The sequence below is a fragment of the Rhinoderma darwinii genome, chromosome 4 (assembly GCF_050947455.1).
Source record: "Rhinoderma darwinii isolate aRhiDar2 chromosome 4, aRhiDar2.hap1, whole genome shotgun sequence".
NCBI classification, from domain to species: domain Eukaryota; kingdom Metazoa; phylum Chordata; class Amphibia; order Anura; family Rhinodermatidae; genus Rhinoderma; species Rhinoderma darwinii.
Window position 1 is genome coordinate 127,957,241 of NC_134690.1, and position 26,228 is coordinate 127,983,468.

The 26,228-nt window shown below is 41.9% G+C and overlaps 1 protein-coding gene across 1 annotated transcript in view; it reads right to left on the reverse strand.

Annotated features, from left to right (window-relative positions):
* Positions 1-26,228, reverse strand: part of PPM1L (protein phosphatase, Mg2+/Mn2+ dependent 1L) — a 238,856-nt gene that overhangs the window by 148,222 nt on the left and 64,406 nt on the right. The gene's annotated exons all lie outside the window — the stretch shown is intronic.

Consider the following 26,228-nt stretch of genomic DNA (forward strand, 5'->3'; position numbering starts at 1 on the left):
AGGAAAAAAATAAACCATACTGATAAGTAAAACTTTTTCCCATTAACCCGCAAATCACAGGCCGTGCACATGGCCGTGTGCATTAATTTCATCGAGCCTGGACTGCAAGATGCGGCCGTAATAAAACATGTCTGATCGTTTTGCGGTCAGGCTCCTGGGCAATGCACATACCATGGAAACCACGGTCGTGTGCATGGGCCCATTGAAATGAATGGGGCCGAAATTCACCCGCAGATTTGCAGGTGAATTGTGGCCGCAAAAATACGTTTGTGTGCATGGGGCCTGAAGGCTATATTTACCTTTGAACGCCATAATACAGATTACATATAAAATTATTATACATATAAAGTTGCTTGACACCTGCCACTATACAGTCATCAGATGAAAGAAACCCCTGAATGCAAGTGTGAACAGAGCCAAACTTTTAAATCAGTACAGTATAAGCAATGCAATGTATTGATACAATTACTTAACTTATTATATAGACTGATAGATGAAAGAAGTATTCGGCACAAAGGTCAGAGGTGAAAAATTCTTGTTTTTTATTTCTTATTTTATGCCAGTGGCTAGGTGCGACGTTTCGGTCACATTGACCTTCATCAGGCACTGAGCCGTGCTGGGGACTTTTGTATGATGTGTTATGGTGCTAGGATCCAAATGGCTGCAAGCTATGACCCCAGACAGGACAAAAAAAAAAAAAAGGGTCTGTCTGGTAACAAATGCTCAATACTATACAATGTTTTAATATTTTTTATAGTAAATGTGTACTTTATGTTTCCAACTCCAGGTATTTCTTTTATAATTCTTATGTGTCTCTCTGTTTCAGAATTTCCCTGTTATCAGCAATACAATATTTCAAGGGTTGTTGACTCAAAATACTCCTCTGACCTAGCAATACAAAACCCCAATACAGATGCTCTCATCATTCTTCAATGCTTCAATGAACCTGGGAAACATCTAGAGTGCACTGTAATTTCCTTTTGGCTCACATGGAAGATAGAAAAATGTTTTTCAGTGAATGTTTCTCAAACATCCTGTGACCACATGTTGCACGAGAGAGATGGGGAACGTGCCATAATATATTTACTTATATTTGCGAATTGTAAATGAATAAAACACGGTATGGGATTTTATTTTTCTGGTAGCCAATATGCACCTGGAAGAAATGGCTGTCATGTGGATAAAACAATGTAGGTTTTATCTTATGGTAAGAGGGGTAACAGTTAGAGTACCTCCATCCAAATACGTACATGTCCCTAAAGGAAAGATAGCTACTTCATGAGCAGACCGTAGAACTCTCCGTCATTGGAAGCGATGATAAGCCGAGATATTTTTACAATGAGCATTTATGGTACTTCAGACATAAAATAGATGAATAAAAGTCCAGTAGCTGATCAGCAGAACGAGTGGGTTCCCATCTTGACCCAGTTCCAAAGAAGAAATGTCTAATGGGTGGTATGACGAATGTGGCAGATCTGTTTTCTTCCATATAGTGTTTAACTGATTTCAATGTAGAATAAAAACATCCCATTGTAAAGGGAACATAACCCCATTTTCCATGTGGTGTATTTTACATTTTTAACTCAATGAGACAAAGTTAGGAAATATACATGTAATGGGTCATTAGTCATCAGCTTCATCTGGTTTTTATTTGCAATCCGATGCTAAACAAAAAAACTAAAGAATGAATGACAAGCTAGGATTTGATCATAGGATCAGCAGGTTATTCTTCAGAGCTGCCCTTCCTACTGCGAGCGTAAATCCACATGTAGCTGATTTTCCCAATTCAAACCCATGCTGATTTTGCTGCAGATTTGCAGCTGATTTCACTCTATGGGTATGTGCACACGAGAAGTAGCTTTTACGTCTGAAATTACAGACTGTTTTCAGGAGAAAACAGCTGCGTAGTTTCAGACGCAAAAGCTCCTCCTCGCATTATGCGAGGCGTCTTTGACGCTCATAAATCTTGAGCTGCTCTTCATTGACTTCAATGAAGAACGGCTCAAATTACGTTGCAAAGAAGTGCCCTGCATATAATGTATATAAGTGCCCTGCACTTCTTTGCCGAGGCAGTCATTTTACGCGTCGTCGTTTGACAGCTGTCAAACGACGACGCGTAAATTACAGGTCGTCTGCACAGTACGTCGGCAAACCCATTCTAATGAATGGGCAGATGTTTGCCGACGTATTGTAGCCCTATTTTCAGGCGTAAATCGAGGCATAATACACCTCGTTTACGTCTGAAAATAGGTCGTGTGAACCCAGCCTATAAGGCTGGGTTCTCACAATGCAGATCTGCTGCAGATTTTGCCTGCATTTTGTAAGCCAAAACCAGAATTGGATCCAGGAGAGCAGACCTATAAGGCCTTCCTTTATATATTTCTGCTGTGAAAGTTCCGTTTCTGGTTTTGGCTTGAAAAATACATGCAAAATCTGCAGCAAATCGGAAAATCCGCAGCATAATACAGTAGTAGCAAAGTGGATGGGATTTGAAATCTCATCCACACGCTGCGTAAATGATGATCGGAAAATAAACGCTCTGAAATTGAGCTGCGCTGTGGTTTTGTAATCCGCAAAAGTCAGTTGTATTAGCATAATCGCTTCTTTTTTGTTGTGGGTTTTCCCTATTGAATCCAATGGGAGGTAAAACCCGCAACATATAGCAAATTTTGTGTTTTTTTTGCGGCAGAAAAGCTGTGATTCCGCTCCAAAAATTGCAACTCAGAAAAAAAAAATCTTCTACTTACCCAGAATTCTATGCTTCTTCATCTAGGCCGGCCTTCTGGGATGACGTTTCATCCCATGTGATTGCTGCAGCCAATCACAGGGTGCAGCGTTCACATGGGATGAAAAGTCATCCCAGGAGGTTGGCCTGCAGGAAGGCAGAGGGACACGTCACAATTTGGTACGGTTTTTCATCGGGAATTCCCTGCAGCCGCCAGGATGGATACGCTGTGTACTTTTACGCAGCGTACCCGCCCTGTGTGAAAATAACTTAAGTCTAGGGCTATATTGGAGACAATGTTCTTACAAATGGAATGACATAAAAGTATAGTGGGTCAGCTTCTTGATCTAGGGGCATCACAATCTGCATATGGCACTTGACTGACATGGCAATTCAAAATGGTTTTAGGTCATGCCAATTTCAGAGACACCATTTTGGCAATGTAGTCATCCTTGTAGCTCTAACAAAAGTTTATTGTGACGTAATCTGAAGAACATAATATCAGAATCTCATCTGTGCTATCATTTAGCGTATTTAAGGTCACATTCACACGGCAGTATTTTGCTTCAGTATTTGGAAGCCAAAACCAGGAGTGGGTCCGAAAATTTTAAGAGGTGCAAATCTTTCCATTCTACGTTTTCTGGTCTTGGCTTCCAAATACTGATGCGAAGCACTGCCATATGAAAAGTGGTCTAAGTTTGTCTCTTCAGTAGCACAATTCATTCCTTATATTAAAAAAATCGTGCAAATATTATGGGAATTCCGCTGCTGTTGGACTACTATTTTACCTTTTATGGTTTGCTGGGAGTATTACTTCTGCTAGAACGAAAGCGCCACAGATTGCCTAAATCTAATTTATAGTACATGGCCCTCTAAAAGTACAAATCTTAGAACGACTGCCCAGTAAGCCCATGTGTATTTAAAATAGAAATGTAAAGCTTTAGTGCTAGAGTAAAAAGCAAAATATGAACTAAAAAGTAAAGAAAAAAGTCCTAAGAAGGATTCAAAGTCACAAAATCCATTAGCATGCTAAAGAGTGTAGCAGTTGAGGTTAGGAAAGGGCATGAGAATATGCAAAATGTCCTCTGGCAAAGATTTATAACAAACCCGTTAAACGGTTGCGGCGTGGAATTTGTGTTTTTATGGCATGCATCATATTTAAACCAGCAGGAGCACATCCATTTATTTGTAAATCATGGTGCAGTGTGAACGAGCACATCCATTGTTAAAACTCCATTTTATGTCACTTCCAAGGTGAAATAAGCACTTAAATCTCTGCAGAGAGGCCGGGCGCTTGGCAATGCTCGCTATTATGTAAAGTATAAAGTATATTTATGTGCGCCAGGATTATTGGAACTCAGAACAGGGATTGTGCTTCTCCACATAAACCCGTAAGAAAAGGATCTGGAGAGGCAGTTGCAGAATGGCAGAAAACGGCTGAATTTAATGGGCCCGTAAATTGTGGGGTTTTTTCAGTATGAAGAGGAAAGGGAAGGGTGCAAGACAAGACTGGGCTTTCGTAAGTTTTTAAGTTGTCCGCCACAGATCCACACCCTACAAACGACACCGACACACCTACTGCTGAAGCTATTTCCACTTATTTAACGTCCCTTGTAGAGATGCGTCTCTATCACGGTATTTTTTATACAAGGAAATTAATGGAAACCTTAAGGCCTTATTCACACGAATGTGTGCGTTTTTTGGTGCGCGAAAAACGCTGCGTTTTTTGCGTGTTGCAGTTCCGTGTGTTATCAGTGTTTGCTGCGTGGCTGCGTGATTTTCACGCATATGCCATCCTTATGACACGCGGTTTTGAGGTTTAGAAAAATAAATGTACTTTTATTTTTTCCTTAATTTCTTTATCTACTGTTGCGCGGATCACGCGCGACACACGGACGTGCTTCCGTGTGCCGTGCGCGATTTTCAGGCACCCATTGACTTCAATGGGTGCGTGATGCGCAAAAAACGAACAAGTATAGGACATGTCGTGAGTTTTACGCAGTGGACATATGCTGCGTGAAAATCACGGACTGTCTGAACGGCCCCATTGACTAGCGATGAAAATCACGGACGTTAAACACGTTCGTGTGGATAAGGCCTAAAAGGAAGACGAGTTTGCATGCCTATCTCCCATATTGCATTAGTCATGTCGGCATGTATCAGAGTAAGTAAAGAAAGCACAAAGGGCATGATTATAAGGGTATGTTCACACGCTTAGCAAAAACTTCTGAAAATACAGAGCTGTTTTCAAGGGAAAACAGCTCCTGATGTTCAGACTTTTTTTTAGCAACTAATGTTTTTTACGGCCGTTTTTCTATAGTCAATGAAAAACGCCGTATTTCCCATTGAAATCAATGGGCAGATGTTTGGAGGTGTTCTGCTTCCGATTTTTCGGGCCGTTTTTCAGCTGTAAACGGCCCGAAAAACGTCCGAAAATAAGCCGTGTCAACATACCCTCAGAGTAACAATACAACGTTGACTTACAAGGAGAAAGAAATGAGTGGAGAAAGCTAGGATTTTTTTTGTCTATTCCTGTATAAAGGCTGGGTGACTGGGTGACCAGAGACAGCGCTCCATTGCCTCTAAAATGACGGATTACGGTTGCAACTTCCTGGCTTGATACAATAGAAACTAAAGGCTACAATAGACTATAAATCTAAAACTGCTCTAATAGTAAAATAGTGTACAGTAAGAGAAGAGAAACATGAACGTTATATTATTTAAGTGGAGATTCCATTTAATTCAGAGGATTTAGCTATTGTTACTTTAAGCATAAGGGTATGTGCACACGACCTCTTTTCAGACGTAATGGAGGCGTTTTACGCCTCGAATTACGCCTGAAAAGACGGCTCCAATACGTCGGCAAACATCTGCCCATTGCTTGCAATGGGTCTTACGATGTTCTGTGCAGACGAGCTGTCATTTTACGCGTCGCTGTCAAAATACGGCGCGTAAAATGACGGCTCGTCAAAAGAAGAAAGCGGTCTGTCCAATCAGCTACAGACAATGTTACAGCAGGAGAGAGAGAGAGCGTGTGCGCACGCTCTCACTCTTCAGCGGTCAGCAGACAAGGACACAGCCATGTTACACGCCCCCTTGCCATTACACGCCCCATTGACAGTTCAGGGGGTTATTTAAATATCTGGCGCCAAATATAACGGCACCGGTATCTATATAACGGAGGAGGGTAGAAAAAACATTTTAAGTGCCCTAGGGTTTGTGCAGCCCTCCCCATTACATAATGCACTCAGCTGCACATGTATGGGGAGGTGAAAGGTTCTCTTTAAATACAGATTTCTCATCTTAGGGTATGTGCACACGATGAGAGGCTTTTACGTCTGAAAAGACAGACTGTTTTCAGGAGAAAACAGCTGCCTAGTTTCAGCCGTAAATGCTCCTCCTCGTAATATACGAGGCGTCTGTGACGCTCGTAAAACTTGAGCTGCTCTTCATTGACTTCAATGAAGAACGGCTCAAATTACGTTGCAAAGAAGTGTCCTGCCGACGTATGCCGACGTATTGTAGCCCTATTTTCAGGCGTAAATCTAGGCATAATACGCCTCGTTTACGCCTGAAAATAGGTCGTGTGAACCCAGCCTTATACTGTTTGAATTTGTTTTTATGTCTCTAGTAATGAAATTTTAGGTTTAGCCTCTCCTATTTTACGATTAAGTATGGCTCCATCTGCTGGTCAGGGGAGACGCTAAAGAGGACTCATTAGCGCAACTTAATTAATGATGTCACCTGTGACTTTCTACTTCTTTTGTGGATACCAAACATGGTCAAAGATCCTCCAGATCTTTTTAAGGGCTCTATACAAATAACTGGCTACCTATATCAGTCTTGTATGGTGTCCATCTTTTACTCCAGTGTAAGCAATATGGTCAATACCACAGGTTTTCTCCATTTCTTTGACTGGGACTTATTATCCTCCTGTGATAAAATGTTTTTGTTGCTGGGAAATGCCCCTTATGATATTATGAAATATTAGTCAATTACACCCCTCCCTGATTGAATCTGTCCGCCATTGAGAATAGCACATTAGACTGTTGAAGAATTTATGAAAACATGACAATCCCGTTAATCATTACATTGACCTCACAGAAATATTAGATTTTAGCCATAAACAAGTCTGTGTGAGCTATTTTTAAAGCTGCTAAGAATTAAGCGCCAATTGTTTTGTATGCCGGGTGTAATCCAGAGGATTGCTGGTTATTTTGTATGCACGGAAAATGTGTAATTAAAATACAATACAATGGTGTTGTGATCATAACCAGCAATCTTGTCCTGCTGGGTGTTCATAACTTGCGTAGAATTAGAATGTGACCGCTGGATCAAGGCCTGAATGTGCGTAATAGAATTCTACAAAGTCTTTCACGTTAATTAGTGTCGTTATATTTCTAGAAACGACTGCTGTGCTAGACCTTCTAGATGAAAACATTTAGTCTTCCTTGATTCATGGTAATTTCTCTGCCTGTTGATATTCAGCAGAATGGAAACAAACCCACAAGCCTTCAAGAGGGAACAGAAAATGAGAACACTAATTGGAGAATTGGTGGAACCATTGGCTTTAAAACATGACGTTTGAGACGTGATAGGAGGAACAAAATGAATGAAATGGCAAAAGAAAAAATGCTTTAGTTATTCAAGTGTGTAAACTAACTACCGCTGTAGCAGCCATAGCGGCTGTTACGGGGCCCACCCGCCATCACAGGCCCCCCATGTACGTTGGCACCGCCGGTATTGGTGAAAACTACAGCTCACCCCGCAAAATTTAAGCCCTCACATCGCTAAATTGACGGAAAAATAAAAAAGATATGGCTCTCAGATTATGGCGACACAAATTATTTTATTTTTTTTAGCAAATAGTTTGCTGAAAGTGGGAAAACATAAAACAAAGCATATAAAATTGGTATCACTGTAATCGTATCAACTTGTAGAATAATGTGAACATGAAGCTTTTACCACCTGATGGACACCGTAAAAACAAAACCCACCAAAAAAAAATCTCTGTTTTTTGACCATTTCACCCCACATATAATTTTTTTTTACAGCTTCCCACTACATTATGCAGTGCAATAAATGGTGCCATTAAAAACTACAACTTGTCTCGCAAAAAACAAGCCCTCATATGGTTATGTCAATGAAAAAATAAAAAAAGTTCTGGCTTTTGGAAGGCGGGGAGGAAAAAAACAAAAATGAAAAAACTCAAATTGGCCTGGTCTCTAATGGCAGCTGCACATAGCCAGAATGTTATAAGGCTATGTAAAAGGACGCCGAGGATGTGGAGCGCTATATAAAAAAAAAAAACCACACAGAGCTCTGACCCCTATAATGATATGTTATAAAATGAATCAGCACAGCATTTTGGATCTGTTTAGATTATAAGGGTATGTTCACTCGGCCTATTTTCGGCCGTTTCTCCGAAGTAGAACGCCTCCAACCATCTGCCCATTGATTTCAAAGGCAAAAACGGCGTTCTGTTCCGACGGTCCGTTTTTTTTGCGGTCGTTTTTCAAAACGGCCGCGTAAAAAACGGCTGCGAAAAAGAAGTGCAGGTCACTTCTTGGGACGTTTTTGGAGCCGTTTTTCATAGACTAGTGAAAACAGCCCCAAAAACGGCCGTAAAAACTGCAAGTGGCTTAAAAAACGTCTGAAAATCAGGAGCTGCTCCATATTTTCAGACGTTTTTGAGTTTGCGTGTGAACATACCCTAATACTGACCAATAGGTACAATTTAATGATCTTTTTAAAATCTTGCTTATCACACTTTTAGAGGGAATCTCTGTATCTTTAATCAGATGTGAGTTTTTATTTGCTTTTATTAATGTTGTAGCTATTCATTTATTTTTTTTAAACTTCCCTGGCGGCAGCCATATTGGAGACATGTTTCCATGCCGCCGTGCTGGACGATGTGTCCACTTTATGGCACGCTGCAGATTGACATGCTGCGGATTTTAGACGAAAAGTGCTGGGGAATATTTAAAGGGATTGTCCAGTTTCAGTTTTTTTTTTTTTGCATCACGAAAAGTTATCGAATTTTCCAATATACTTTCTGTATTAATTCCTCACGGTTTTTCATATTTCTGCTTGTGGTTCTTCAGGAGGAACATTCATGTGATCCCTCCTCATGTGCCTCATGGAAAATCCTCCCCTTGTCAAACCCCATTTCTCCTATATCCCTTTTTCACTGCGCTGTCTTTTTCAATAACAATTCCCACATTCTCTTGCTCTATTTTTGATTGTCTGGCAGATATTTCGGAAATCCATATAAACTAGCCTGAAGTTTCTATCAATATTCATAATAATTGAGCTGTATAACTGTATATATGTTCTGTACTGTGATAAAAATGTCATTATACGTAGCAGCGGTTCACACTTTGCCCTTATTCAGCGCGGAGACCCCAGTGATGCCGCCTCATCTCCTTCTTAACCAAACTAATCACGGATTATCGCGACGCTGGCTCATGAAACCTCTATTTACACGCCTGGAAACCGTAACATGCAGCGTCATTGGGATTAACATGTCCCATAGTATATTGTGGATTATCAGCAGTATCTGTATATCCATGGGAACGGCTGTAAAATGAATAATACCGTGCAAATATTTTCAATCATTTTTCCTTTTATGTTGTGTGATTTTGATGAAATGTTCTTCTGTAGAGTTATGTGGGATAGAGATTAATGGAATTAGACAAAATTAGTGATGGAGGAAGAGATGAGAAGCACAGAGATCAAAGAGTTCCTAGGGGTTTTGAATGCATTACCATAGTAGCTTTGCATCTCATACATACAATGAGTCCTGCTTCATATCTGAACTTTTTGGAAAGGGAACATGAACTATAGCAATGTAGTCTGTCAATGTGTATGATTTTGTAAAAAAAAAATTGCCTCAATATTTTTTTATTTATGCAAAACTAGTGGTCAGACAGTGCTAAGACAGCCCCTGTCCATACGTCCCATACATGTTATGCATGAAAACTAACTTTTCCAAAAGAGTCAAAAGATTCACATTTATGGATTCCCATTGTTATGGTACAACCGACACAATGATGTTATTGTTATGGGGGCTCATAATTAACTGCAAAAAAATTATAATATAATAACCTGTAACTAGGGTAAGCCCCCTAAAAATGGGTATCTACCAGATCCCCTAAAAGTGTAAGCTAGGGAGGGCATTTTGGCACACTAAGGGCTTATTCAGACGAACGTAAAATACGTCCGTGCAACGCGCGTGATTTTCACGCGCCTCGCACGGACCTATATTAGTCTATGGGGCCGTGCAGACAGTCAGTGATTTTTGCGCAGCGTGAGTCCGCTGCGTAAAACTCACGACATGTCCGTTCTTTGTGCGTATTTCGTGCATCACGCACCCATTGAAGTCAATGGGTGCGTGAAAACCACGCATGGCACACGGAAGCACTTCCGTGGGACGCGCGTGATTCGCGCAACAGCAGTGAAAAGTGTGAATGAAAACAGAAAAGCACCACGTGCTTTTCTGTTTACAAACATACAAACGGAGTGTCATAATGATGGCGGCTGCGCGAAAATAACGCAGCCGCACACCATATGATCATGACACGCGGAGCTGTTAAGTGCCTTTTGCGCACGCAATACGCAGCGTTTTTTGCATGTCCAAAATGCACACGCTGGTGTAAATCCGCCCTAAAGGAAAAGATGACATCTAACACAATTTATATGCAAATAGTGAGAACCAAATACACACGCTGCAGAATTGACTGCGGCAATTTACAATGCAATACATGGATGGCATTTTAAAAGTCCCATCCACATGTACAAGAAAAATGTAATGGGCAGGTCACCAAAGAAATCTTGTAACAAATCGGATGTCGAGCGCACTGGTTGTACTAATTGTAGCCCCTCAAGAATCTCTAGAAAATTGCAGTTATAAAAAAAGAGAAACCGGCTCTCTGGACACGTAAGATATTGGGACAAAAAATGAATAGCTACTATATGTAAAAAAAATATACAAATAGTTAATGTGGCGTAGTTATGGTACCTAGATAAACCATTTACATATAAATAGACAAATAATATACCGCTAATCATTCAAAATATACCTTAAGGCCTCATGCACACGAACGTAAAAACGCCCATAGACTTCTATTGAAAAATATAGAACATGTCCTACTTCAGGCCGTAATTACAGCACGGGCAGGCCCATAGAAGTCTATGGGGCTCCCGTAATTACGGGTGACTACGTGTGTGCACCCGTAATTACGGGAGCGTTGCTAGGCGACGTCAGGGGATAGTCACTGTCCAGGGTGCTGAAAGAGTTAACTGATCGTCAGTAACTGTTTCAGCACCCTGGACAGTGACTACCGCTGGAGTTAATAGTAATAAAAGTTAACTTACCTGCTTCTTCCTCCAGTCCGGCCTCCCGGGATGACGTTTCATTCCATGTGACCGCTGCAGCCAATCACAGGCCAATCACAGGCTGCAGCGGTCACATGGACTGCCGCGTCATCCAGGGAGTTAGGACTGGATGTCAAAAGAGGGACGCGTCACCAAGACAACGGTACGTATGAACTTCTTATACTTACAATCGCTGCGGAAACTCTGCCCGAAAGGGCTGCCCCTTCTCTCTTTCCAGCACTGATAGAGAGAAGGGGCTGCTGATTAGTGCAGAGAAAACGGGTCCGTAAATACGGGTGGAATACTGGCGACACCAGACCCGTATTTACGGGCACGGGTCCGTAAATACGGGTGGAATACGGGTCGAATACGTGTGACAATGGACCCGTATTTACCGGAGGAAAAAAATACATTCGTGTGCATGAGGTCTTAACAGATACACATAAAAAAATAATGAAAAGTTCACACAGCATGAGTTGTATGTCCAGGAGACTACAGAGTCCACTGCGGGAATAACAATTTCTCTGCAGATTCCACCAACTGATAGGTCATCAATGTTGATGTAATCTAGGCAAGCGCTTGTTTCAGTAAAAAGTAGTTACTAGTTGAGCAATTGTTCCCACACGTGTTGAAGGGGATTGAGAAAACATTTCAATTTACTTCAATATTTCAGCAGGAGTTTTACTAATGCCAACACGGGGCTGGAGTCTGTAATTATAAAATATCTTGTATTTGGAATAGCAAATGTCACACGTTTCTTAGGATAAATGAATAAAGTTAGCGCTGTTGCGCTAGTCACCACCCAAGGAAAACTGTAGTGGAGAAATCTGTGCGAAATTGAGGGCATGCCTGTCTTTGTGATTTTTAATTTTCAGTGATCAGAAAATTTAGTTTTCGGATTTCTCATAGATTTTCACAGTGGATTTAACGCTTTGCAATGCACAGGGTGAAATCTGCACCAAAATCCACATCAAAATCCACATGTGGATTTCTTTACAGATTTGCATTGAAATCTGAAATTACAAAAATCTGCAGCGTGTAGGCCTTATGCATGAAAAGTGATGCAAAAGATGAATCAATAATAATAATATTGCGCCATAAATTCCACAGCAATTTACAATTCAGAGGGTAAATGTACAGACAATATCAGACACTACAGGGTAACAAACTAATTAAAAAAACATCAAACAAATGTGATGGCTCCGCTCGCAAGAGGAAATCGGGGGTAACACAAAATGTAAAGCTGCATGAGCCGGTCACCAGCCAGTATCTGTGTATGACTGACATGAAGAGCAATAGGGTGCAAGGAGTGTGGGGGATACTGTGGAAGGGGTCAGGTATTGTGGAATAATGGCGTGAAAAGGAAACTCGTCAATTTGTGGCATGTTATAGGCCTGTTTTAAAAAAAACAAAAAACAATTTCAGTATACGCTTAAAACGGTGGATGTTGGGAATTCATTTGATGGTCCGGGGTAGTGCATTCCAGGACTGGTGCAACATGAAATAAGTCTTGGAGATGGGTGGGGGAGGTTAGGGTTATGGAGGATGTTAGTCTTAAATTGTTGGCAGAACGTAGAGCATGGGTAAAGTGGTAGACAGATCAGGGAGGAGGTTTAAGGAGGTGCAGCACTGAGGAGAGCTTTGTGGGGGAGAGTAATACGTTTAAATTGAATTCAAAAGTGAGTGGGCAACCAGTGTAGTGACTGGCACAGGGCGGAGGAAGTGGTGTAGCGGTTGCTCAGACAGATAAGCCTGCCTGCTGCATTCAGGATAAATTGGAGGCAGGAAAGTTTAGTGAAGGGAAGACCGATAAGTAATTAGTCACATTAGTCAAGACGAGAATTAATCAGAGGAAAAAGAGTTTTGGCTGTAGGACCAGAAGTGTTGCCCATAACACCAAATCAGATTTACGCTTTATATTTTTCAAATCATGCCTGACAATGAAAACAGTGCTCAGCTTCCTATAATGGGCTTGTCACACTTTAATTATAACCATCAGGGTATGTTCACACGCAGTGGTTTCAGACGTAATTCGGGCGTTCTACGCCTCAAATTACGCCTGAAAAAACGCCCCTAATACGCCTACAAACATCTGCCCATTGCTTTCAAAGGGAATTACGATGTTCTGTTCCCACGAGCCTTTATTTTACGCATCGCTGTCAAAATACGGCGCGTAAAATGACGGCTCGTCAAAAGCTGTGCAGGACACTTCTTGGGACGTTTTTTGGAGACGTTTTTCATTGACTCCATTGAAAAATAGCTCCAGAAACGGCCGTAAAAAATGCAGACGTTTTTGCTCACTACGTGTGAACATACCCTAAGGCTGGGTTCACACGAGCGTGTTCGGTCCGTAAAGGACGGAATGTATTTCGGCCGCAAGTCCCGGACCGAACACACTGCAGGGAGCCGGGTTCCTAGCATCATAGTTATGTACGACCCAGCTGTCATTGCTTATCTCAGTAGATCAATGATCCCACTCCTTGTTCAATGTTCCCAGTACGGTTGGTTTCACAGGGCTGTAATGTTCTATGGGCGCAACACCCAGACCTCCAGTGGTTCTGCAGTATCACATTTAGGCCTCATTTACACGAACGTATTATACGCGCGTGCGACGCGCGTGCTTTGCACGCATGTCGTACGCACCTATATTAGTCAATGGGGCAGTTTAGACGATGCGTGAATTGCGCTCAGCCCGTGTGCGCAGAAAAAAACTCACGACATGTTCTATAATCGTGCGTTTTTCGCGCACTCACGCACCCATTGAAGTCAATGGGTGCGTGAAAACCACGCATGCCGCACGGAAGCACTTCCGTGCGAACTGCGTGATTCGCGCAAGAGCTGTCAAACTCCTGAATGTAAACAGAAAAGCACCACGTGCTTTTCTGTTTACAAACATCCAAACGGAGTGTCAAATTCGAGATGAGCGCACCGAACTTCACCGGGTTCGGCCAAACTCGTTTTGACCGAAACCGGTAAAAAATGTTCGGGTACGCGACGTCAGGAGACAGTCACTGTCCACGGTGCTGAAAGCGTTAAACTGGTTCAGCACCATGGACAGTGACTTCCGCTCCGAAAATCCATGAACCTGTAAAAAAAAAAAGACGTTCTGACTTACCGATAACTCCGGTCCGACCTCCCGGGATGACAGTTCAGTCAAAGTGACAGCTGCAGCCAATCACAGGCCAAGCACAGGCTGCAGCCAATCACAGGCCAAGCACAGGCTGCAGCCAATCACAGGCTGCAGCGGTCTCATGGACTGCGGCGTCATCCTGGGAGGTGGGGCCGGATGACAAGAGAGGGACGCGTCACCAAGGCAACGGCCGGGAGCCCGGACTGGGGGAAGCAGGAAGTTCTTGGTAAGTATGAAAGTCTTTTTTTATTCACAGGTTGGTGTATATTGTGTTCGGCATTCACTGTCGAGGGTGCTGAAAGAGTTACTGCCGATCAGTTAGCTCTTTCAGCACCTTGGACAGTGACGGGCGTCGACTAGCCTCATCTCTATGATGGCGGCTGCGCGAAAATCACGCAGCCGCGCATCATACACGGATGACACACGGAGCTGCCAAGTGCCTTTTGCGCGCGCAAAACGCAGCGTTTTTTGCACGCGCAAAACGCACACGCTCGTGTAAATGAGGCCTTATGATCATTTAAACATCCCACAATACTATTTGTTAACTGAAGTATTTAGTCATTGGGACCAATTATCCTGCTTTCATAGTACCAGGCAGTGGGCATCAAATGCATTAGGATATTTAGTTGATTTGAACCATTTTCAGCTGGACATATTTATTTGTCCTTGCGTGTTTGTTTTTTTCATACAATCCTTGCGCTATTTCAATGTTAAGATTATTTATTTAGTAATCCCTTAAGGACCAAGCTTTTTGGCAATAAGGACTGCAGGAATTATTTCATTTTGCGTTGCTAAATTCCGGCAGCCATTAACTTTTTTTATTTTTCAGTCAACATAGCTGTATAGGGGCTTGGCACCATTTATGGGTACATAAAACTTATTTATTAACTTTTATACAATTTTTTGGAGGGAATTGAAACAAAAGAAGCAATTCCGCCAATGCTTTTTTATTGCTTTAATTTACGCCGTTCACTGTATGGCATAAATAACATGTTAAGGCTTCGTTCACATCTGCGTCGGGACTCAGTTCAGGGGATCCGTCTGACCTTTTTGTCAGGGGAACTCATGAACGGAATCCAAACTGAATTAAAAACAATGAATAGAGAAGTCGACTACAGTATTGATTCAGTCAAAACAACGGAGCCCTTACACAACGGTGACAAATGGAAACCATCTCCAATTAAATCAATGGTAATGCAAACGGAAACCTATGGTTTCGGTTTATTTCAGTTTGGATTCCGTTCATGGGTTCCTCTAACGGAAAGGTCCGAAGCCTAACGTCATTCTATGGATCGGTACAATTACGGCAATACCAAACATGTATCGTTTTATTTATGTTTTTCTACTTTTTCGCAATAAAATAAAACTCTTCATGGGAAAAAGAAAAAAAGATTTTTAATTGCGCATTCCGAGAGTCATAACTTTTATATTTTTCCTTGAATGTATCTGTATGTGGGCTTGTTTTTTGCAGGACGAGTTTGTATTTTTTAATGGCACCATTTTGGGGTACATAGGACCTATTGATTACATTTTATTTTTTTGAGGGGTATAAAAAAAAAAAAGAAATTCCAATGTTTTGTGTGTTCAGCTTTTTTTTTCTTTTTACATCGTTCACCATGTGGTATATATAACATGTTAACGTTATTATACAAATCCTTACAATTGCGACAATACCAAATAAGTATAGGATTTTTTAAAACTTTTGCACAATAAAACCACTGTTTATGGAAAAATTATTTGATATTTTTTCCCTCTAAACACTTTTTTTTTTACATAAACTTTATTTATTTAATTAATTTTTTTGTCCCACTCGGGAACTTCACACTGCGATAGTTTAATTGCTGCTAAAATGCTTTGGTATACTCATGGCAAACAGCCATAGCAGGCTAAGGGGCATTTGTTAGGATCCCAGGTGCCATGGCAACCCATCGGCTCCCCGTGGCTGTGTCACACAGCACCTATGAGGTGACAGAGGGAACCCTTTTACTTTGTAACCACTTACATGCTTTTGACCTTGGCGTTAGGGTTTGGAGTTACCTCTGATCTTGTTCAATTCTGCAATCCTGTGCCCGTGTCATCCACTGGACGCATAATTACATTCTATTGTGGCCAGAAAACTGCAATTAGGACATAATGGTACATCCAAATGCAGGAAGGGGTTAATGTGTAGCATTACTCACCAGCTCCTATGTTATTCCTACAGAGAATGGGAGCTGTTTTTATAGTGCAATTATTATTTTAGTGTAAGGGCTTATTTAGACGAATGTGTAATACGTCCTTGCAACACGCGTGATTTTCACGCACGTCGCACGGACCTATGTTAGTCTATGGGGCCGTTCAGACTGTCAGTGATTTTCACGCAGCGTATGGCCGCTGCGTAAAACTCACGACATGTCCTATATTTGGCCGTTTTTCGCGCATCATGTACCCATTGAAGTAAATGGGTGCGTGAAAACCGCGCACAGCACACAGACACACTTCCGTGTGCCGAGCGTGATGCGCGCTGCAGTAGTCAACACTATGAATGGAAACAGAAAAGCACCACGTGCTATAACAGCTAGTCTAATAATAATCTTTATAGCGCCAACATTTTCCGGAGAACTTTACAATTCAGAGGGAACATGTACAGACAATATTAGACACTACAAAGTGACAAAACTAATTTACAATTCAAACAAGAGGAGTGAGGACCCTGCTAGCAAGAGCTTACACTCTATAAGGAAAAAGGGCTGACACAAAATGTAAGGGTAAGTTCACACATGGAGGATTTGTTGCAGAATTTTTCTGTGACTGAAAATCCGTTCCATTCATCTGAATTGAGCTTGCAAAAATCCACATATCTGCTGCAGGTACAACCCCTTTCAAATGAATGGAACGGATTTTCATTTGCAGAAATTTCTTTAACAAATCTGCAGCATGTGAACATATCCTAAAAGTGCTTGTTTTGTACAATGATCCAGCCATCTTTTATAAACATACACCGTGTTCCAAATTATTATGCACATTGGATTTAAGTGTCATAAACATTTAATTATTTGTTTTTCAATTAAACTCATGGATGGTATTGTGTCTTAGGGTATGTTCACACGGCAGCGTCGATTACGGCTGAAATTACGGCGCTGTTTTCAGGAGAAAACAGCTCCAGAATTTCAGACGTAATGGCAAGTGCAGGCGTTTTTCGCAGCATCCATTACGGACGTAATTGGAGCTGTTTTTCCATTGTGTCAATGGAAAACGGTTCCAATTACGTCTCAAGAAGTGACATGCACTTCTTTGACGCGGGCGCCTTTTTTACGCGCCGTCTTTTGACAGCGGCGCGTAAAAAAAATGACCGTCGGCACAGAACATCGTAAAGCCCATTCAAATGAATGGGCAGATGTTTGCCGGCGCATTGGAGCCGTATTTTCGGACGTAATTCGAGGTTAAAACGCCCGAATTACGTCCGTAAATAGGGTGTTTGAACCCAGCCTTAGGGCTCTTTGGATCATTGTAATCAATCTCAGACACCTGTGATAATTAGTTTGCCAGGTGTGCCCAATCAAAGGAAAACTACTTAAGAAGGACGTTCCACATTATTAAGCAGGCCACAGGTTTCAAGCAATATGGGAAAGAAAAAGTATCTCTCTGCTGCTGAAAAGCGTGAAATAGTGCAATACCTTGGACAAGGTATGAAAACATTGGATATTTCAAGAAAACTTAAGCGTGATCATCGTACTGTGAAAAGACTTGTGGCTGATTCAGAGCATAGACGGGTTCGTTCAGATAAAGGCATAATGAGGAAGGTTTCTGCCAGACAAATTAATAGGATTAGGAGAGCAGCTGCTAAAATGCCATTGCAAAGCAGCAAACAGGTTATTTGAAGCCGCTGTTGCCTCTGGAGTCCCGCGAACCTCAAGGTGTAGGATCCTCCAGAGGTTTGCAAGTGTGCATAAAGCTATTATTCGGCCACCCCTAAACAATGCTCACAAGCAGAAACGGTTGCAGTGGACTCAGAAATACATGAAGACTAATTTTCAAACCGTGTTGTTTACTGATGAGTGCCGTGCAACCCTGGATGGTGCAGATTGATGGAGTAGTGGATGGTTGGTGAATGGCCACCATGTTCCAACAAGGCTGCGACGTCAGCAAGGAGGTGGCGGAGTCATGTTTTGGGCTGGAATCATGGGGAGAGAGCTGGTAGGCCCCTTTAGGGTCCCTGTCGGTGTGAAAATGACCTCTGCAAAGTAAGTAGAGTTTATGACGCACCACTTTCTTCCGTGGTACAAAAAGAAGAACCGTGCCTTCCGTAGCAAAATTATCTTCATGCATGACAATGCACCATCTCATGCTGCAAAGAATACCTCTGTGTCATTGGCTGCTATGGGCATAAAAGGAGAGAAACTCATGGTGTGGCCCCCATGTGACCTCAACCCTGTTGAGAACCTCTGCAGCATCCTCAAGCAAAATATCTATGAGGGTGGGAGGCAGTTCACATCAAAACAGAAGCTCTGGGAGGCTATTCCGACATCCTGCAAAGATATTCAAGCAGAAACTGTCCAAATACTCACAAATTCAATGGATGCAAGAATTGTGAAGGTGATATCAAAGAAGGGGTCCTAGGTTAACATGTAACTTGGCCTGCTAAGTTTTTTTTTTTATTGAAAGAGCTTTTGATTTCTGTAAATATGACCTCCTGATGCTGCAAATTCAACAAATTACCATTTTAGTTCTCTTTACAACCTTTAAAATGTTTTGATCTCTGTTGTGCATAATAATTTGAAACAGTGCATTTTGAGTTTTTTACTTCTAAAAAAAAATCTGTTATCATTAGGAGATTTGTTCAATAAAATTTTCCTTTTTTCCAACGGTTGATGGCTTGAAGATTATACTGACTGTCATTTGCATCGACTATTTAGGAAAATCAGCGAAAAACAACATTTGCATAATAATTTGGAACGCGGTGTAAGGCAGTACACATAAAGCTGGAGTCAGATTAGGAAATGTTATAGGCCCCTCTAAAAAGATGATTTTCCAGGCAACGATTAAAACTGTGGATGCTGGGAATTAATCTGATTATCTGGGGCAGCACGAGAAAAATCTGGGAAGTTATAATTTAAGTTGTCAGTCTCAAATCATTGGCAGAACGTAGAGCACAGGTAAAGTGGTAGACAGAGATAAGGCAGGAGATGTAAGGCGGTGCAGCACTGTGGAGATGTAAGGAGGTGCAGCACTGTGGAGAGCTTTGTGGGGGAGAGTAATAGGTTTAAAATGAATTCTAAAGTGAGTGGGCAACCAGTGTAGTGACTGGCACAGGGCAAAGGCGTTGGTGTAGCGGTTGGACAGAAAGATGAGCCTGTCTGCTGCTTTTAGGATAGTATGGAGAGGGGAGAGTCTGGTGAGTGGGAGACCGATTAGAAATGAGTTATAGTCGTCAAGACGAGAGTGAATCAGAGCGACAGAGATTTTGGCTGTTTTGACAGTAAGAAAAGGGCAGATTCTGGAGATATTTTTGAGGTGCAAGTGAAATGAGCATGTAAGTGATTGAATATAAGGATTAAAGAAAGAATGGAGTTCAACATAACCCCAAGACAGTGGGCATGCTGAATAGCAGTTATGGTAATGCCACACACCGAGATGGAGACATCAGGTTTAGGTAGGTTAGTAGATGGTGGGAACACAAGGTCCTCACTTTTTGAAAGATTCTGTTCCAGACAGAGAGAGGACATGATGTTAGAGACAGCGGACAGACAATCAATGGTGTTTTGTATTAGAGTGTTGGTGATGTCACGGGAAGGGATGTCACGATACCAGAATTTGTACTTCGATACCGACACTTTGTTTAGTATTGCGATTTCGATACCAAAACGATACTTTGCCAACAGTAATAAAAAAAAAAAAGTTCTTCCATTTTCTGATGTGAGGCACGAGGTGTGATGAATTCTGAATGTGCCTCACATTAATAGTAATTAACCCCATCATGTTTCTCAGTCATAATGGGTTAATATGTAAGGTACATGATGGGGTTAATTACTATTAATGTGAGGCACATGGAGGTTAAATTCATCACACCTCCTGCCTCACAATAAGTGAAAGAAATCAGTTTTTATTTTATTTTTTTTTACAGCGTGCACATCATAAATGACGCCAAAAAATTGTTGGGCAGGTTATTACGGCCGCACCAATACCCAATATGAGTATATTTTATGTATTGAGACTTATTTTAATGTTTATTGTAAAAAAGGTGTATGTGTATTTTTTTAATTGAATATAAAAAAAAAATGTTTAATTTTATTTTTAAACTTTAATGTACTGGCATATATCTATATGCCAGTATATTAGCCTCTGTACTGATAGTACACAGGCAGTTGTTAGGACATAACTAAGTATGCCCTAACAACAGGAAATATGGTAAGACAGCCCTGGGGTCCTTCAATGGACCCTGGGCTGTCTGCCCATATATGGTATGTCCCTCAATCGCGTCACAGTGACGCTATCCAAGGGGCACCCCCCCCTTCTCATTTTCTCCTTGAATGCTGCAGTCAGCTCTGATCGCAGCATTCAGGGGAATAACGGCGGAGATGAGAGGTTTCTCTGATCTCCGCCATGATATAGAGCGGGGCTGCGGCTGTGTAATACAGCCATTGTCCTGCTCCTGACAACAAGCGTGCGCGCGGTCAGCCTGAGGAGATGCGGCCGGCGCAGAACTAGTGAGCGGCGCTTCAGGCACTGAGGACAGAACATGGGGGTGTTTTGCAGCGCGCCCACCATGTTTTGTCTTCAGTGCGGGAAATCATTAGTGCAGCGCCAGCCGCATCACATCATGCTGACGGTGCGCGCTTGTCAGGACTCCGGAGCGAGGCAATGGCTGTATTACACAACCGCAACCCCGCTCTCATACATTTATGTGTTACAATGCTAAGCTGTGTGGCTGCACAGCTTAGTATCGAAACACATGAAATAACGGTATCGAACCGTTTAGGGGTGCACGGTATCGAAGTTTCGATGCATTGTGCATCCCTAGTCACGGATAGAGGTATATAATTGGGTGACATCAGCGTAGAGATAGTACTGGAAGTCAAATCTGCTGAGAATTCACTAAACTGTGGCATGCTCTTCCTTAGGAGGGCTTCTTCAAACATCTCCCTAGATAAAATAAGTTAGAGAGATATGCTTGTATGTGCACAGTTGCATTATTTGGCTCCATTGCCCTTATCATTAAAAAGAAGTCCCAAACATGACAATATATATGCAGCTTTAGGGTATGTACATACCAGTGTTAAGGTTGCTACTAACATCCTATTTGCTGCTCAGCAAGGAGCACTATTAACCCACCGTATGATAACACCCTGTGAATTCCCATCGGACATGTGTTATCTGAGGTGGTAACCTCCGCAGCATACTAAAAGGAAGGGCACGCAGTCATACTGTCACTCATATCCCATGGAACACGCATTTTTAGTAGGGTAACAAACAGAGCTAGGGCTGCATATTTGTGATCTCGGTAATTTTTACCTTGCGTTATGTCATTGTACCCTTCCATTTTCTCTCAATAATTCAATACAATAAAGATATTGAAAGAGACATAAAAAAAACCATATGAGAATCTCTCAAGTACGCTCCGAAAAGACAATCCTTTATCTATAAATGACTTTGTGAAAACTGATTCTACAAAGCTGCATCAGCAACACGTTTACATCTTGTATTTCTGGTACATACAGATGTAGTGACTTGTTACTTTTAGAAGGCACAATGAAAGAAAACACTTAAAATGAATGTTCTCAGCTCTTGGGCTGCAGCTCAATTTACAATGACATAAAGAGAGTGATTAAAGCGGACAGATCTCTACTTGGATTCACAGAGGTAATTCCATATAATTGTGCTGGTCGTACATAGAAGAAAATGAAAACAGTGACAATTGTGTAATATGTTGGTCAGTGCTGCTACATGTCCACATCCAACATTTGCATTCTAAACCCCTTAGGGTGTGTTCACATCAGCGTTACGCCTAATGCACACGACCGTGTGCGCCGCCCGAGTCCTGTCAGTGATTCGAGGTAAAATAGATGTCCTATCTTTCCTCGAGTCGGGTCCGTTTTCACAGACCCGATTCACCCGCTAAAGTGAATGGGTCGGTGAAGACTATCGAGTGCCTCTCAGATGCCGTTAAAAACGGCTCAAGTGGCACAACGGTCGTGTGCATGAGGGGTTAGGGTCTGTTGATGGGTTCCGTCAGACCTTTCCGTAGGAGGAACAAATCAACAGAAAGGCAAATGGAAACCATAGCTTCCATTTGCTTTACCATTAATTTCAATGGTAATGCTCCCGTTGCTAATGGTTTCCATTTGTTTCCGTTCCATAAGGTTTCCGTTGTTTTGGAGGAATCAATAGCGTAGTCAACTGTGCTATAGTTTCCGCAAAAAAACGGACACCTTACGGAACGGAGACAAACAGAAACCATTAGCAACGGAAGCATTGCCATTGAAATCAATTGTAATGCAAACAGAAGCTATGGTTTCCGTTTGCCTTTTCGTTGATGGGTTCCTCTGGCGGAAAGGTCTGACGGAACCCATTTTTTAACTTTTTTTTTTTTAAGACTTTACTATGCGATAGTTTGATCGCTTTTATAATACACTGCAATACTTCTGTATTGCGGTGTATTATTGCCTGTAAGCCTAAAACTGACAGGCATCTGTTAGGTCATGCCTCTGTTATGGCATAACAGGCATTTACTAAAGGCAGACCTAGTGGCCTTTGTTAGGCCCCCGGCTACCATAAAAACCATAGATTGCATTGTGGGTGTGCCCAGGTTGTGAGAGAGGGAACCCCCTCCCTCTAAAACCACTGAGATGTGGCTATTGACCGCCGCATCGGAGAGGTTAAACGAGTGGGGTCACTACTGATTTCGATCCTGCCTACTCCAGCAGGTCTGCTGCAAGTTCTCAACTACCTCCAGTCACAGAGAGCAGGGAGCTTTTACTGCTCCAGGCGGTGCTGCTTTATTCTGATGCAGCGCCGTAAAAAGGCTAATGCATCAGAATAAAGCCTGTTAGTGACAGACGTAAAAACACCTATGGGCTGTCATTAACGGGTAAAAAAAATAACATCACTCCGGTTTTCCTGTCTGTTTACATTGGCTAAAGCTGTGACAAGCCGTTCCAGCATGTGATCGCTCAAGCCAATTAATGTACACTGCGTTTACGTGATGTGCTTACGGACATTCCTACAGCGAGCAATCACTTAAATAGAGCTGTGTTGCAGTTCCCTGCACAGTGGGTGGACGGGAGCACCACAGTGATAGGAAAAACAGTAAAGTTGCTGCATCGCTAAACAAGGGGTTGCAACCCCTTCATTCTCAGGATTGGTGGCGGTCCTAACAGCCGAACCCCGACCGATCAGAAAGTGGAGTATCCTATAAATGTCATCAATTTCTGTGATGGAAAACCCCTTTATGAAAGTTTAACATTCCACTTAATGTATGGGAGATCGTTACATTTATATGTATAAATGATCAGTTCCATCAATAATGTACCTGATTTTTTATGCTCTTTTTTGATTGTTGCACAGGTCACGCATAATCATTTGTATTAGTATCATAATTTTTCTGTATAAAGGGACTTTAAAGCAGATCCCCAGGGTCCTCCTCAAAATATTTGTACACTGTGGTTTTTCAAGGGAGGTTCAGATAGGGCCTGATGCTTTTATTTTCCCGCAAGCGGCCAAAAAACGCCCAGAAAAAAAACACTGCTCTACCTCCTATTAAAATCAATGGAGAGAGGGCCTCAGAGTCCACACTTGCTAACCCTCCAGCACTACTTCTCTTTGACTCCTGTTGTCTCTCCCAACTTACTCACTTTCTGTCCTCCCTACCACCCTCGGTGTACCCTGTGTACAGCTTGAGGCCGGATCCAACGTTCGCTTTCCATGATCCATATTTGGCTTTTCCTCCACCCCAGAGAATTGGCATCCCCCATATCTCTCTAAATGGGAGAGGGATCTTCAGACCACTTTCTGAGAAATCCAAGATTCTCACCTTAAAGTCCCCAATTTTCTCTAGGTATCAGGAAACTAACTATAAACAACTTACCCATTGGTGCAGAATGCCCACAGTATTGCACAAAAAGTTCCCTGCAACCTCGCTCTCCAAAAAAAACATTTATTTTGGGGATGCATTATTTTTTTTTAATATAAAAATGTTCATATCCTAAAAAAAAACCTCTGTAGTTAAATGGGCAGCTGAGCCAATAATGTAGCCTGAGTAGGGGCCAAACACCACCTCATATGTGAAAGTACATTAAAGACGTGGCGACAATCTCACCATCTTATTGACTTCCCAATAAACTACCAGAGAAGGGCTGAACGTTACAATATGTGCGTTATATAGTCCACATCACAATGATCTATGAATTTTCTGCTACAGAATGTAATGAGAGTTGTATATTTGCAAAGAAAAAGTATCTCTAGGTCTATTCACATTTGTGGCAGCAAAATAATTCCGCAATTGCCGAATGTGTCAATCACGAGAGATTGGGTAAAATCCGCAGAACACCGGCTCTTGTTACTGAATATGAATGTCTTTGCTAACAAATAAATGTCTCATGAGATAGAATTCAAGATCGTTAATCAAGCAACCTCATTAACCAATCTGATTACGTAATAATTAAGACGAAAATGTTTTACTGCTTCAATATTTATTCCCCACGTCTCTATTAAATCTGTCATTATCATTATAATGCTATGTGAACTCTTATAGAGTTTCTCCTGAAGAATACCAAGAATTTCAGTTTGTTTAAATAGATTACACGTTGATTGCAAAGTGTTATGCCGGTTTCTTAATGTTTGGACTTAAATTCACAAATGCTTTAAACTTCTTAATCATAATTTCTTAAAGAACCTTGTTTATTTCAGGCGGCCATGAAATGGCGAATTGGGGTCACAGTACCAACTCATCTCTCCATAGGTAGGGGTCCTACATATATAATCACCACTGTTAGGCTGTGTTCACATTTGCATTGGAGAATTACGTTACATTTAGCAAATTCCGTCAGATTTGACAAGAGGAATGGCACTGCATACGCGATGAACACCACGACGGAACCCGACAGACCCCATTATAGGTCAATGGTGTCTGTCTGGTGCTGATGGTTTCTGGCTACTGATGGACGTTTGAGAAAAGGAAAACAAATGTGTATAGTATGCTGAGAGCTATGTGTCTTGTATGCGCAGAACTGGACTTAACTTGTTACAGTACGTACACCATCTTGATAAATTCAATACAAATTAAAGAAAACCTGTCACCAGCATTTCACCTATTGAACTCTCCTCACCCCTCGCTGGCCACTGCTGTCAAAAGTTCATTGCCGTTATCCCCTTCTCTAAACTCTTCCTCCAACCATAAATAACAGTCTGTAAACATTTTGCGCCTTTTATGGTAATAATCCGTCTCGTTCGTTCCTCTTCTTATACCCGCCCACCGCAAAAAACTGGTCCGCCCTGAATGCCGAAATCTCGTCTGAGATCGCGCGCATGCGCCCATCATGTATGGTCCGGTACCCCTCCCTGCTGCGATCGGGCCTCACAACTACTTACTGCGCATGCACCGCTATGGTGTCCCGTTGTGCGCATGCACCATAACTGGACATTGATGCGCAAGCGGGGGATTTCGCGTATGTTGGGGGAGGCGAGGAGCGGTCAGTCGAAAGTAAGGAGGCTTGAGGAATGAAGATATGACTCTTTTCTGCTCATTAGCATACAGTGCAGGAACACTAAAAAACTGAATACTAAAGGTACAGAGCCGAGTTAGAAGATAATTATAGGTTATATAGAAATGATTTTTCACCCACTGCCACCAGGTATTGCTGGTTTAATAGGTGACATGCTGGTGACCGGTTCCCTTTAAGTCAAAATGCACGACTTGTCAATAGGATGTGTTCCTACAGTCAGCACTGATTACTTAGTGTCAGAAGGAGTAGTGACATGCACCATTGACAAGGTGAAAGGTAACACCAAGTTGTTAATTTA